Raw genomic sequence first — 14,550 nt, 5'->3', positions numbered from 1 at the left:
GGGCATCCTCGGTTCAAGCCAAAGACAAGAGGCAATGGTAGCACGAGATCAAAGGAAGTTTCATACAAGTCGCTCCGCTACTTTTCTATCACTCCTAGATTGCAGCGATTGTATATGTCTTCAAGGACAGCTAAACACATGAGATGGCATGCAAATAAAGTTCGACACGATGAAAACAAGATCACGCCTCCTGTTGACGCTGAAGCTTGGAAGCACTTTGATCGTACTCATCAGAACTTCGCAATGGAAGTGCGAAATGTTAGACTCGGTCTATGTACAGATGGATTTAATCCATTTGGGGGTATATCAACTCCATACTCATGCTGGCCAGTATTTGTAACTCCATACAACCTTCCACCAAGCTTGTGTATGAAACGTCCAAATCTTTTCTTGTCTCTGTTTCATATTTAATTTATTTAAGTAATGTCTACTAACTTTCTGAAAATATTTGTAGGCTTCGAATCGCTTCGCAACTATGGTAGAAGAAAATGATGCAAGGAAGGTGTGGCAGAAGGTGGCTGCCAATCGATTTGCAGACATGCTGCACACTATGAAGACTGCAACAAAAAAAGCATCTGGCGTAGTAGATGATCCACTACTGTGGAAGGGCCATGGCCCTATTACTATCAGGAGAGATTACTGGGATGAAATATGCGATAAGTGGGCGGGAGATGTATTTAGAACTCGCTCTGCGAAGGCTGCACAAAATCGAACGAAGATGCCCGAAGCCCATCTACACACAGGTGAATCTAAGACATTTGAGAGCCACCTGAAGAAAATGGTAACTCATCAATATATAATATTAATTTTATAAGTATTGTTGCAAACTTATGTACTAAATCTTTTGTCATTTAACTTCGGAAGCAGAAAAAGGAGGCAGTGTACCATATAAGGATGTGTTTGTTGAAACACATAAACGGAAGACCACGAGAGTCTTCGTATTAGAGAAGGTGAGAACAACGACAGTATGTATTTATTCTATTAATAATCATTGCAATATGCAAGTTATCATAATATTATCATTAATTATTAATGCATACTTTAAATATTATTTTGTAGGAGACATATGAGCAACAGATGATAGAGCGATATGGCGATGACGCTACTCAGCATCCATCATTTGATCCTGCAGCATGGGTGACTGCAGCAGGTGAACCCAAAAAAGGTCGCGTGTTCGGGTTTGTGAGTAATCTGAACACTTCACCAGTTATTGCTTCTTCCAGTTACGGCTCAAAGGCTACTTTCCCCGACATAAGCTCCAAGCAGCAGCCTATTCTTTCTGGTGATGATGTACGCCAGATCATTAAGGACACATTGGATGACTACTTCCATGACACTGTCGCCCCCTTTCTCCGAGATGAGATCAACAATCTTGTGCTGAATAGGGGATCTTCGATTGCAGGTGCCTCTCAGGTATAATCACATATTCAGTTTTTTTACTGCCTTAGCACACATATGAGCATGATAGAATCACATATATAACTTTTTGCTTGCCTTAGAGCACATATGAGCATGATAGAAGCACATACAGAGTTTTTTTATTGCCTTAGAGCACATATGAGCATGCTATAATAACATATAGAGTTTTTTTATTGCCTTAGAGCACATATAAGCATGCTATAAGCACATATAAATTTTTTTGCCTGCCTTAGAGCACATATGAGCATGCTATAATCACATATTCAGTTTTTTGACTGCCTAAGAACACATATGAGCATGATAGAATCACATATAAAGTTTTTTTGACTGCCTTAGAACACATATGAGCATGCTATAATCACATATTCAATTTTTTGACTGCCTAAGAACACATATGAGCATGTTATAATCACATATTCAGTTTTTTGACTGCTTTAGCACACATATGAGCATGCTATAATCACATATTCAGTTTTTTGACTGCCTTAGAACGCATATGAGCATGCTATAATCATATATTCAGTTTTTTGACTGCCTAAGAACACATATGAACATGTTATAATCACATATTCAGTTTTTTGACTGCTTTAGCACACATATGAGCATGATAGAATCACATATAGAGTTTTTTTACAGCCTTAGAACATATATCATTTATGATAGAATCACATATAAATTTTTTTGCTTTGCCTGCCTTAGAGCACATATGAGCATGCTATAATCACATATTCAATTTTTTGACTGCCTTAGCACACAAGCATGATCGAATCACATATATAGCTTTTTGCCTGCCTTAAAGCACATCTGAGCATGGTAGAATCACATATAGAGTTTTTCTGGTTGCCTTAGAACACATATGAACATGCTATAATCACATATTCAATTTTTTGACTGCCTTAGCACACATATGAGCATGATAAAATCACATATATAACTTTTTTCCTGCCTTAGAGCACATCTGAGCATGATAGAATCACATATAGAGTTTTTTATTGCCTTAGAACACACATGAGCACATAATAGAATCACATATAGTATGTAATTTATTTCATTATATTTTGTTTATCAATACTGACTGTTCTTTTCTTGTGTAGGCTGCTGGCGATAATCAGTGTAGCGGAGCTGAAGAGACAGATAAAGGCAATGAACAAGAAGACGCACAAAATCTTGGCGATGATTAGAAAACTGTGTTGAAGAAGATCTATTTTTTTATGTTTCCTAATTGTAATTGTTGAATTGTAAATAATTAAACTTGTCAATTTTAAGGTGGAACGATTAATTGTTGTAAATTCTTTTTATATGAATTTTTTTGTGTGATTTGTTTTTTATTTACATGAAATATAAATTGTACAAGAAATATAAATTGTACCGTTCTCGGTATTTCATTTTCAAATAATTTTTTTTAAATTTTTTTTCGTGTTTGCGACGGAACCATCCGTCGCTACTCATATAAATCTAGCGACAGACGTAAATCCGTCGCCAATTCGTGGTCGCCGTCTAGTACCGACGGATTGGCGACGGAATACAACGCTCGTTAATCCGTCGCACTTAGCGACGGACCTGGCGACGGACGTAAATTCGTCGCCAATTCGTGGTCGCCGTCTAGTACCGACGGATTGGCGACGGAATACAACGCTCGTTAATCCGTCGCACTTAGCGACGGACCTGGCGACGGATTTATTCCGTCGCCAGTTAGCATCGAAAAATTTGCGACGTAAGCATACCGTCGCCGCGTCGTCGCTAACAGTTGTAGCGACGGAATGTGGTCGTCGCTAATCTACAGCTTTGTTGTAGTGTCTGATATAGTCATTGAAGCATAATATTCAACTTTCTGAAAGATTTTTCTCTAGAAATATTTTCTTATAATATAGCAAAGCCATCAGCTTCAGCCTTAAATTTCACAAGTCAATCTACATGTATTGATTCCTCTGGTCAAACATGTTCTTGGGTATTTTGTAGGCTTCTTTTTGTTTTTTCATAACAAAATTGGTGTCTTCATATTTAGAGATTTTTTCAGTTTGGTGAATTATCAAGCATGTTGGACGATGTAGAAGCCTTTTGGAAATGTTAAAGATGTCCAAGAAAATGGTGAAGCATTCAGACTTCTTGCTATAGGATTGGACTGCTTCACTCATATGAGGAAAATAGTTTGGTTTTTTCTTTAATAGGTGATTGGAGATCAACTGAGTGATCAACCTGCCAAGATCCTGCAAGGAGAAAAAAACACCATTGATCATTATAAACTTCCATCAACACAAGTACATATCTCAAAACATAATCGAAGAACAACAATCAGGTACTTCAGTCATACTAAATTTGGCAAAATTAGCGTTAGCCCAAAGTATCATTCTCACCGCATTGCCAAGAAGGGAATCAACATTTTCCTTTGCATCAAATAGTGACTTAGCAAATTGTCTTACAATCAAATTAACAGAATCTGAGACTGCACAATTAAAAAAAAAAAAAAAAAAACACATTATCCTATCAAGTGTATAGAGACAATTTGGGGGGAGAGCACTTCACTACAGCTATACAGTGAATACCTTGAACATGAGATGGATTCTTATTATCCTGGCTTCTACACTTGTCACTTGAAGATGATAAATCCAATCTTCTTCAAGGAATCTTGAACTCCTCCAACCCATTCACATTAACACGACTCCTTCCACCAGAATGCGGCACCATCAGGGACTGCCCACTCCCAGTATACTTCCACGACCCATTCCTCCCACACTTTATCCATTCATGGTATGACTTAAGAGTCAGGATGAAAAACCATAAACCTATAAAGGAAACTATTGAAAAATAAGGAATCCCTAAATCAAGAAACCTTAGGAACAACTCCCGAATTGATCTTGTTGATGGCATTGCAGAGGACGAAGCCATTCCTAAGGCAGGAGAGGAACTCCTCCTCAGACGGCTGGAGCGAGAGCTTTTCAGCAACCCACCGAGGATGCTCCTGAGCCACCCCGCCGCCTGGAACCTCCGTGTGGCTGCAAGAAGATGGCAAGAATCAGAAACCAAGAAAACCATAACCCTAATTCCCCCATCCCCATCACATCGATCACAAAAAATAAAAAAGAATGAGCACAAAGAGACAGAGAGAGGTTGAAGCTACCAACTTTCTCAGCCTTCCTTGAAGCCAAATGGGAGTCGCTCAGTGTTTCTAGGGTTTGCCTGACGTAGGGATCCTCCATTGCGAGCTCCCTGGTGTTGAGAGGAAGAAGGGTTCTTGGGGAAGGCCAAAACCCTAACCGTAAACCCGGAGGAGAAGGGGCTACCATTTCAGCGTGAAATTCCGGAGGAGAGGGAGCTTTCGTTTCAGCGCAAACGATGGCACGGCCGTCGATGTACATTTTTTTTTCCTTCCGTTCCTGTTCTTTTTGTAACAGGGGGGGAGGTGGAGCAACAATTACAGTGTATATTGGACGCGGCGGACGCGCGGAACGTCGTCCGCCACGCCCTATGTTTGTTAAAAAAGACGTTCTAAACCTCTGTTTCGTCCCGTGCGACCCACAGAACGAGCCATCAAACATGCCCTTAATGTACATGTATTTGTGCATTCATATTGCACCTACTCTTTTCACCACTTCGAATAAGGACGGAACCAAATAAAGAGTCTATTTTGTATATATAGCGATATAGCAGTGCGAATGTGAGTGATGGGAACCAACAAAATAAAAATATGCAGATTCGGTTTTTCAAAGTTTCTTTTGTTTTTCTAATGAATACATAAATTTAGGAATTGGCTGTTGGATCGTCTGATTGGACAAGTGATTAGGTTTTATAGTGTTTGAAAAGTTGACACCTAGCTCATATATCTTGAAAAATGTTTGAAGCTTGAAAAAATCGTGTTTAATTGGAATTTTTTTTTACCCAATCGATTATGTGGAACACATCTTTCGGTTAGAATTGTGAAAAAAAGTACGAGAAAGCTAGGGATATAAACGGCTCGGATGTGGGTTGGATGTATCCAATATCAAATCCGACTAATCAGATATTGACTAATCTAACTCAGATTCAGTTTCGGATTTAGATGGAAAAAGCTAATACCAAATCCCAAAAAATTGCACGTAATCAGATTCTGTCATGAAATCCTCAATCCGAATCCGAATTTGATTACTAATCCGATTCAGTTTTGTTAACCGAAACTGACTGATCGAATCCAGAATAAGGTCGGATATCGGATATATTCCGATGCGTTGACATGCTTAAATAAGCTCATTTCCGCTGATTATGCAGGTTTTGAGACAAAACGATAAGCCTCTTAGCACAGGGGCTGTTAATGGGTCAGATCAATCCCAGGTGAGTCTAGACAGTCTGAGCTGGGTTTGGATACGATCAGCTTAGCACGAATCATAGATACTGGGATCCTTTGATAAGCCAAGCTCGGGTCAACACGCTGCTCAGATCCTTGAATCCTGCCTGAATAGCCAATAGGACTTTGTTACATGCTGCTCCAACCTGGGTCTTATCCGATCCATTTTGCGTAAGAATCGGGTGAGACCCGCCCGGCTGACGTCACAATCGAAAGCACGCGTGCAGCACACGCGGAACATTTGAAATTTTCCGCCTTTTGTTTGATTTTTGCGTGTCATCTGAACTCCGGGAACGGTAGGTTTCCTTTTCAAGGTTCTATTTTTGCGAGTGTTCGTCTCTGGAGATGAAGACGACGACGGGAGAGGACGAAGGAGGGGATTTCTTTTGATTCTGTTTCTTGCTTGTTTTCAATGAAAGGTTTGGTTGGTTTACTGATTCATCTTTATTTTCTAGGGTATGATTGTGCTAGGCAGGGCTGATGAGATTGTTATATGTGATCTTTTCCCCCTTTTGTTTGATTAGTTGGAACCAAACACGGGAATGGTGAGAGAGTTTATTCGTTGCATTGATATCGTGGAGTGAGATCCTTTACCTCTTTTGAGTTAAATAACGTTCATTTATTTTTTAGTAGCATTGCACGCAAAAGATGAAATGATAGAAGCTGGATTTGGTGTCTATAGGATGGACATACTGCTGCGTGTAGGAACTGATTTGCTTTGGTTTGTGGGAATGCGATGCGGGTTTTCTTGTTGGAGTAATAAGGATTTAGATGGAAAGTGTAAACAATGAATATGCTGATAAGGTTCGTCCTACTGGTGGAAATAAGCGTGTCTTCCTATATAGGCGTATGGAGATCATTGATTGGAAGTTATGCCATGAACTTCAGAGGTTTGAATGGATTTTAATGCGGTTGGTACCTTTATCTTGTATTTTGCAGTGGATAACAGGATCAGTCAATTGGGTTGTAAGAACAGAGATGATGCATGCTACATGTTTATCTCTTGGGTTACACAGTGGGTAGCAGAGGTAGGGGATTATGCTGGAGCACCAGATACTGAAGTACATTCCCTACGAGAAGGAGAGAATTAAGTGAATGGTAAATGTTCACACATAGGCTTTGCCTTGGGTTGCAGGCACATACAATTGTGTTGGAAGGGCAAGCATATGTGTGGGCTCCCTCGGTGTGGGAATGTATAAAAAGAGGCATGATTTTGGGAAAGCTTCTAGAGAAGGGACTCGAAGCATGTTTTTTAAGCACCACAAAAAGTGAAGTGGTCTTCTAGAAGTTTTTTGGGAAGGATTAGAGTTGAGTACTTGAATGTCTGTTGGGACCATGGTAAATGAATTTGCTTTATTATGAGTTGGAAACATTCTGTTGGAGTATATCTTGTGATTTGCAGATCGTGTGATTAAGGTTCTGTTCAGAAGTAAGTAACAATAGAACGGTGTTGCTACAGTTTGATGAGGAGTTGGAACCTCAAGAATCGTCAAGATTAGAAACATAATTTGTATGTGTATACTTCATCCATGTTTGTTTAGCTGTCTCATTTGGACTGCCCTCTTCAATAAATCTTCCGATTTAGGTTTCTCTTTTAGTGGTTATCGATTTTTCCCTGCGACAATTTAACTCTTTTTTTCCTTTTAAAAACATAAACCATGATTTTCATATTAGGGACTAGTGGTGGAAGCTATCAGTTTACACTTTTTTCACTAAATATATGCCTGCAACTATCTTTGGTCTATCACTTTAGAATCTTTTAACGTACTGATTAAGAGTCTTCGGACATTCTAGTCCCTTCACATTACCCGATTTAGGTGGAACTTCCTGCTTAGATCATGGCAACCATCATCATGGTCGTAGATCACAAGTTAACACTACTGGGTTATGTTTGAATCAATGTCCACTTAGATCATGGTGTGCACAAAACCCCATGTGCAAGATATTGTAGTATGAACAAAATAGACGTGCAGTTTGGGGGTACAATTAGTTCAAGATTTTTATTCTCAACAGATGCAAAATAAACACAACCAGAGAACCCTGAGACTGTGCCAAAGTATACTTGACAAGTTTAAATTTCATTGCATATCAAATTCCAGGTGCAGTTTCTGTAAATGTGCCATATATCTTGGAATATTTATGTATTGCTTTTTCCTACTAACTTTTTGTTGAAAGTGGCATAGTCTGGTGTCTGATCTGATCATTGGTTACATCAAAGGATTTAACTGCTCCAAGGTATCAGAATGTTGATTATTGGTAACCAGCTTGAGATGTCAAGTTAGAGGCAGACTTTCTCTATGAATGTTTATTCCATACAAAGAGTAGGTAGCCTTTTAAACCCTGATAAACATCAAAGTAATCTACGGCCACATGCTTGGGTGGGCTTGACAAGAAGATCCGTATCTGAATGACAAGGACTCTTAACCTATCCATGGTTGTGCTGAATGTTCATACCGACCCTTAAATGCTGACTTAAGGCCATAAAGCATTCTTTGAACAAAGGACATAATAAGATTCTGTGTATAAAGTAGGTGGAGTTCTTATATATACCTAAATCACAAGACTATATCACTATATCATCGACGTATAGTTTTCTATGCTGCATGGACATGAGTGCGGATACAGGGTACGAATAGGAACTTTTAAAAAGGCCTATCTAACCAAGTTATGAATGGAGTAGAATGGACTTATTAAAAAGGTCAGATGCTAGTTTTTTCGCTTAGTCGATTTGCTTAGAATTTACTGCAAAAGAGGTTAAAAATCATTCTCCTTGGGAAAAGGAGCCACCGGGTCAGACTTGTGACTACCATTCTTAGGGATATGGACCTTTACCTTCTTGGGTGTGAAAATGATTACAAGAATTTTCTCTTGTTTGCTAGAATGTGAGAAAAAAAATGCTGTCCTGAGGATGATTCTCTCAAAAACTTGAGAAAGTGATTCACTTGAATGTGCTTGCATTGCCCTTAATGTTACAGTAGAAGGTATTCATTTTCATGATCCCTAATGATTCTTTATTGATACATGATCCAATTAGATAAATGTTCGTACATGGCAAAGTTTTTTCAAATACCAATCTAGTAAAAATCAAAATGTATTTGAATCTGGTATCCATCCGAAACCTGTCACTATTATACCGGTATATCAGTTTGGGTTTGGGTGCTAATTGAGTCAGATGTTATAAGGGATTGTCAAAGACTAAAACCAAGCTTGAGTCCAAGCTGAGATCTGATAATGCCCACCTGGTTAGGTCAGATTTGGTTAGACCTTGAACTGAACCAGTCCTGGGTCACACTATTAGCTTTGTTCAAATTAAGGACAATGCAATCATGGGTTCAGAACTTATTTTTTGCCACCAAAGAAAAAATGATCATCATCTCTTGATCTGGTTGTCTCTCTAATTTTTTTGGATTGGAGTTCAGGTTTAGATTTTTTTATGAAAAGCATGGCCTCCTCATTTTTCTACCGATTGAATTTTATCAATAAGAATAATGGAAAATGAGATATAACATAAGATGGAAAACTTGTCATTGATTTATGTTTGAATGTTGAGTGACTATGGACTATGGAAGTCCTGAGTAGAAGTGAACCAGATTAATGTCGATTGAAAAATTAAAATGTTGACTGTCTCTCTTCTTCTGTTGAATAACACATTTTGTATTCACAAATTGCTTTGTTGGTCAAAGATGAAGGGATTTGCATTTGCTTCAATCGGGTTTTGTATATCTATGATTTTTCATTTTTACCTGTAAATTGATCTAAACTGCAGAACCAGTTTAATACATTCAAAGTTCAAAGAGCAACTACTGCAGTTTGTATGGTAACTAGCTGATCAAAATGAACCACATCATCTCGAGAATTGGTCAAGGCTCAAGCATTATTGTGCATCAATACTGATGTCCCTCATCTTCATTAGATTGAAGAATGGCGAGTTGTCTGCAATATTGTGGATGACCTTATTGACACTGAAGAGCAAAAACATTATAAAGATTGATTTTTTCGGTAAGTATATTGATATGTTTTGAATTGATGCATACAATCTGATAATTTCATGTGTTTGTGTGTTTTGCTGATGAAATGTTTTCCCTCGTCCTTCTTTTGTGGAGTTAGCCTGGTTATGTGAAGATGTTTCATCCTGTTTCTCCTTTTGCTTTTCCCTTTCCAAAAAGTCATGTTGGTTTAGCATTTGAAGAGGTTGATGGTGAAGTGAACTTTACTGGTGCACGTCTTCAGATTTTTAGTTGTAGTAAGATGTCTTCTGGGATGGTTATCTAAATGTTATGTTTGCTCTCTCTCTCTCTCTCTCTCAGCCTGTTGGAAATTCAAGATGTAGTGTGGTCAACATGTTATGTTGATAAATGCTTATACTATAACGGAAATACAGATTTTAATCTTGTGGATGCATAACTGCTTGCTGAGAATGCATTCTTGTGAGATTATACTTATGAACAATCTCCAGTGATGAATAGTTGAAAACACAGGCATACGACCGAGAGATGCATACAAAACACCAACTGCCTGTCACATGCATGTCAGGCTACCATCTTGCTGTCTCAAAGGCAAATTGAAACAAATGGATTATGCTGATTCAACCTGTTAATATGGACGAGGTTGGCTGCGTGGTTGCTATTGTAATGAAATGGTAGGCTCACACGAATGCACTTGAATCTCTCAAAAGGAAGTATCTAAAAGATATTTTAGACAAGACAGGGTATAATTGGAAAAACATAAAATAAATAACACACTTTATTTATGAGAACAAAATGCTTAAAAAGCATTTACAAGTTATAATATACATAAGGGGATGCACCCCTATTTATTCAAGAGGATTAAGGAGAGCTCATAAGGAGCTCTCTCTCCCTAGTCGTTGGATAGAATTCTAGCCGTTGAACTAGTTTCAACAGCTAGAGAGTTGGTTAAGTTCCAATCGAAACTTGACCAAACTAGATGGAAAACTTGTCATTGATTTATGTTTGAATGTTGAGTGGCTATGGACTATGGAAATCCTGAGTATTGCTAAGTGAACCAGATTAATGTCGATTGAAAAATTAAAATGTTGACTGTCTCTCTTCTTCTGTTGAATAACACATTGTATTCACATATTGCTCTGTTGGTCAAAGATGAAAGGATTTGCATTTGCTTCAATTTGGTTTTGTATATCTCTGATTTTTCATTTTTACCTGTAAATTGATCTAAACTGCAGAACCAGTTTAATACATTCAAAGAGCAACTACTGCACTTTGTGTTGTAACTAGCTGATCAAAATGAACCACATCATCTTGAGAATTGGTCAAGGCTCAAGCATTATTGTGCATCAATACTGATGTCCTTCATCTTCATTAGATTGAAGAATGGTGAGTTGTCTGCTATATTGTGGATGACCTTGTTGACACTGAATAGCGAAAACATTATAAAGATTGAATTTTTGGGTCAGTATATTGCTATGTGGACATGGAACGTTATGCATTCTCGTATCCATCTTGGTAGTGTGTCCATGGTGACACGACCGGACATGTGGACATGGAACGTTATGCATTCTCGTATCTGCACATCTTTGAGACATAGCTCATTGTTGATTCCAGTGATTTTGTTAGAACTTGCAACTAATTGGCCTTTTCTTTAATTTCATCTCGAGTAGTTCGTGTAACACAGCTTATCGTAGCTTCTTTAATTGCGTGTGTTAAGGAGGTGTTGGATGCACCTAGGCAGGATGAATTGTGGTATTTCACTTTAGTTATGCTGTATATGGAAGTGTCCCGAGTAATCCCAATTTTCTAGATAAACTGGTGCATCCAAACACCCTTCTTGTGGATATGTTTGGGATGCGACAACATGATTAGGTTTCCTTTAGAAATCCAAGCTGTAGCCTCAGCAAATTTGAGTTTCACAAAACTTTGTAGTCTAGTTATGATGTGCTGAGTTCATCTTTCCCATGCACATATTATGCATTATTATGCCAAGCGGATAAAAAAAAATTGGTTGATGAGGACACCAGATCCATTCCTTGGTAACACATGTATGTTTCAATTTGCGAAGGAAGAGGACTGCATCCCAACCATCCAGCCCCTTTTCTGCACAGTTCTACAGACAAGCAAGGTAATTTTGCAAACCGTCTCTGTTGTTAATAGCTTGCATCGATCATGTTGGTGTTGAATGGTTTGCTTCACTATAATTCCCATGTGAAAATTCTTATGTGTGAACAGCATGTAGGTTCTGACTTTCATGTGCATTGTCACTATCATCGTGTTCCATGTCTTGATTTATACTGTTTGTCATGTTCTAATATTCGATGGAAATTCTATTTTTTAAGCGAATAAAAAAATTTGATGGATGCCCATTGCCATGTATGAGACTTGTTGGTAGCTTTCTCCTGCAAAGGACAGGACAAAGACCTCAGTGACTGTTTTTCTTTTCCTCGTGAATTTTGAATTTGGCAGTCTTATAATAGACATTAAGGTAATATTTCATATGAAAACTAGTCATTCTTTATTTGAAGGCATGGTTCACTCACTAAGAATGCTACCAAAGCACTGAGCATTAAAGGAAATGCAGTAAATGGAAGTAAAATTGCAAGATGGAAAGTTCCAAGACGTCATATCCTGTCACCATTTCAATCAGGTGGCCTTTTGATTTTGGTAAAGCATCACACTTGGGTTGAAGACAGGTAACTTTGTTTTTCACCTTTCACCAAGCAATTCATGAAACACGCATAATTGCACTGGGTTTTCTATCTTGATCGCTTGAGCACCCCAAGACATTATCTATCTGGTTCATTACACAAACCTGTGCTTCAAGACAGAGAATATAGTTTGCCGTTCTACTCAAGAGAGAAGTTCCGTCCATGAACTTTCCTCCCGGAATGAGGCTCCTCAACTTTTTGGTTTGCTTGCTTATTCTTCTTTCGGCTGCAACTGATGCCGAACTCCGTCTGCTTGATTGCTTTCTTTTATGGATGCCGTATCTCATAACTCTCTTCCTCCCTAGTTTTTTGCACCTCTGTTTTTTGCAATTGTTCTTTTTCACAACATTATTTTCTCCTTCCACTTGGGAGATGTTGCTGATGGAGGAATGGTTCGAAATTGCACCATCAGCAGCAGACGCCATGGCTATCTCTGCTGCTTGTTTGATCACCATTCTTCTCTCTAAGATGCTCATCTCCCTAAAACCGAGGCCACATACTTTGAGGCCCCAAATAAATCTTGCCAAGAACTCATTCCTCAGTGCGGAGGCCATGGTTCTATGGTATTGCAAAGATAAATGAGAGGTGAGATAGCTTTATATCACCCTAACGTAGTGAAGGTGCCAATACTGAAAATTGGAGAACGCTTGACACTAGTCAAAAGAATGTGGCGCAGAACCTTATTCAAAAGATGCTCATGTCTTCTACTTGATTGGACTGTGGAAGCGTGATAAGACCGCTTCACTATTTTGACTTCCTACTTTTTGTTTACTTTCTACTTAGGTTGGTAGCACCAGCAGTTCAGTTCCTCTGATGAAGCACGACAGCACCGTTCATCCATATATGTGAGAGTAGGGATGGTAAACGAACCGAGCAACTTCTGGCTCGGCTCATCCCAAGTGCGTTCTTGTTCGATGGCGAGCTAAGCATGGTCTTCGTTATATTTATTCAAGTCGAGTACCAACAAGGGTTGTTTGTCTTGGTTCTGCTTGTATAGGCTCGTTTTAGATATATTGTATAGAATTTTATATATACCATGTATTAAAAAAGCATGTTAGCTCAGCTGGGTGGTTGGGGATACTTGTGTCTATTTCTCACTATTAACCCTTTGATAAAAAATATTTTTTTGTTTAGGCGAGCCAGTTTGGGCTCGGCTCGTTTGGTTCCTCTATACGAGCCGAACCCAAACACTATATGGCTGTAAATGAGACGAGCCCGAACTGTCCGGTTAGTTTGGTTCATTTACCATCTCTGAGAGAGAGAGAGAGAGAGTGAGAGTGCATTTATTGCATAAAGTGGTAAGGTGGGCCAGGGAACGGCAAAAGGTACTCGTATAAAAGAGAGGCAAGTGCATAAAAAAGGGCATTTACTTGGAAAAAGCTGAAAAGTGGAGGTTGAAATGCACATGGTAGACGCGACCCACTGTTTGTACTCGTTCGAGTAAATATCTAGTCAGTGAGCTTTATAAGACACAATACAAAGTAGGCTGTTTTCTGCTTTGTTTTTTGTTACAGCAACCATGAAGGGAGTTGGAAAAAGTTTGGTGACGTAAATGGCTAAAAGAAAAGGGGGTCAACCAGGCCGACTCTGGAGCAGAACATGCTCTTGTCCAATAAACCTATCCGCTGGCAAAGCAAACGTCACATGGAGTCCACATGGGTCTAGCTTTAGTTGGCAACTCCGATAATGAGGGCCCTTTACTCCAAGGAATCTCTTCATCAAGAAAACTTTCTACTACTTGGGCGTTCATGTTCCACCTGTGTGTGTGTTTATTATTAGCAAGTGGTAATACTTCACCTTGACAAATAGATTTTAAGTCTTACTAAGTTCCATCAAAATGTACCAAGAATGTAAATGGAGAGAGAGAGAGAGAGAGCATTCATCATTCAACATTACTAAAATACTTCCAACAGAATATTGGATGAGAGAGAAACATAAGAGTAAGACAGCCACCATCTAGATGATGACTGTGCACAGTTCAGAGTACAAGTACATCCAACCCCCCGTCTCTACTATGTAATTTAAGAGCCATATACACATGAGACATAACCCGTTGATGTAGCCTTCCAAAATCGAATTTGATGCCCCTAAAAAAAATATTGTTTCTTTTAGTCCAGATCACCCACCATGTTGAAAA

General features: G+C 38.8%; 1 long non-coding RNA gene across 1 annotated transcript; it reads left to right on the top strand.

Moving 5' to 3' along the window:
- Positions 1–6,019: 6,019 nt before the first annotated feature.
- Positions 6,020–13,475, top strand: LOC149835005 (uncharacterized). The gene is made up of 4 exons (XR_016432576.1): positions 6,020–6,156; positions 9,504–9,736; positions 12,231–12,398; positions 13,197–13,475. It is a non-coding gene; the product is annotated as an uncharacterized LOC149835005 (long non-coding RNA).
- The last annotated feature ends 1,075 nt before the right edge of the window (positions 13,476–14,550 follow it).

Source organism: Nuphar pumila, chromosome 6 (assembly GCF_984573655.1).
Source record: "Nuphar pumila chromosome 6, dmNupPumi1.hap1.1, whole genome shotgun sequence".
NCBI classification, from domain to species: Eukaryota; Viridiplantae; Streptophyta; class Magnoliopsida; order Nymphaeales; family Nymphaeaceae; genus Nuphar; species Nuphar pumila.
This window is presented reverse-complemented; position numbering and strand designations above follow the sequence as displayed.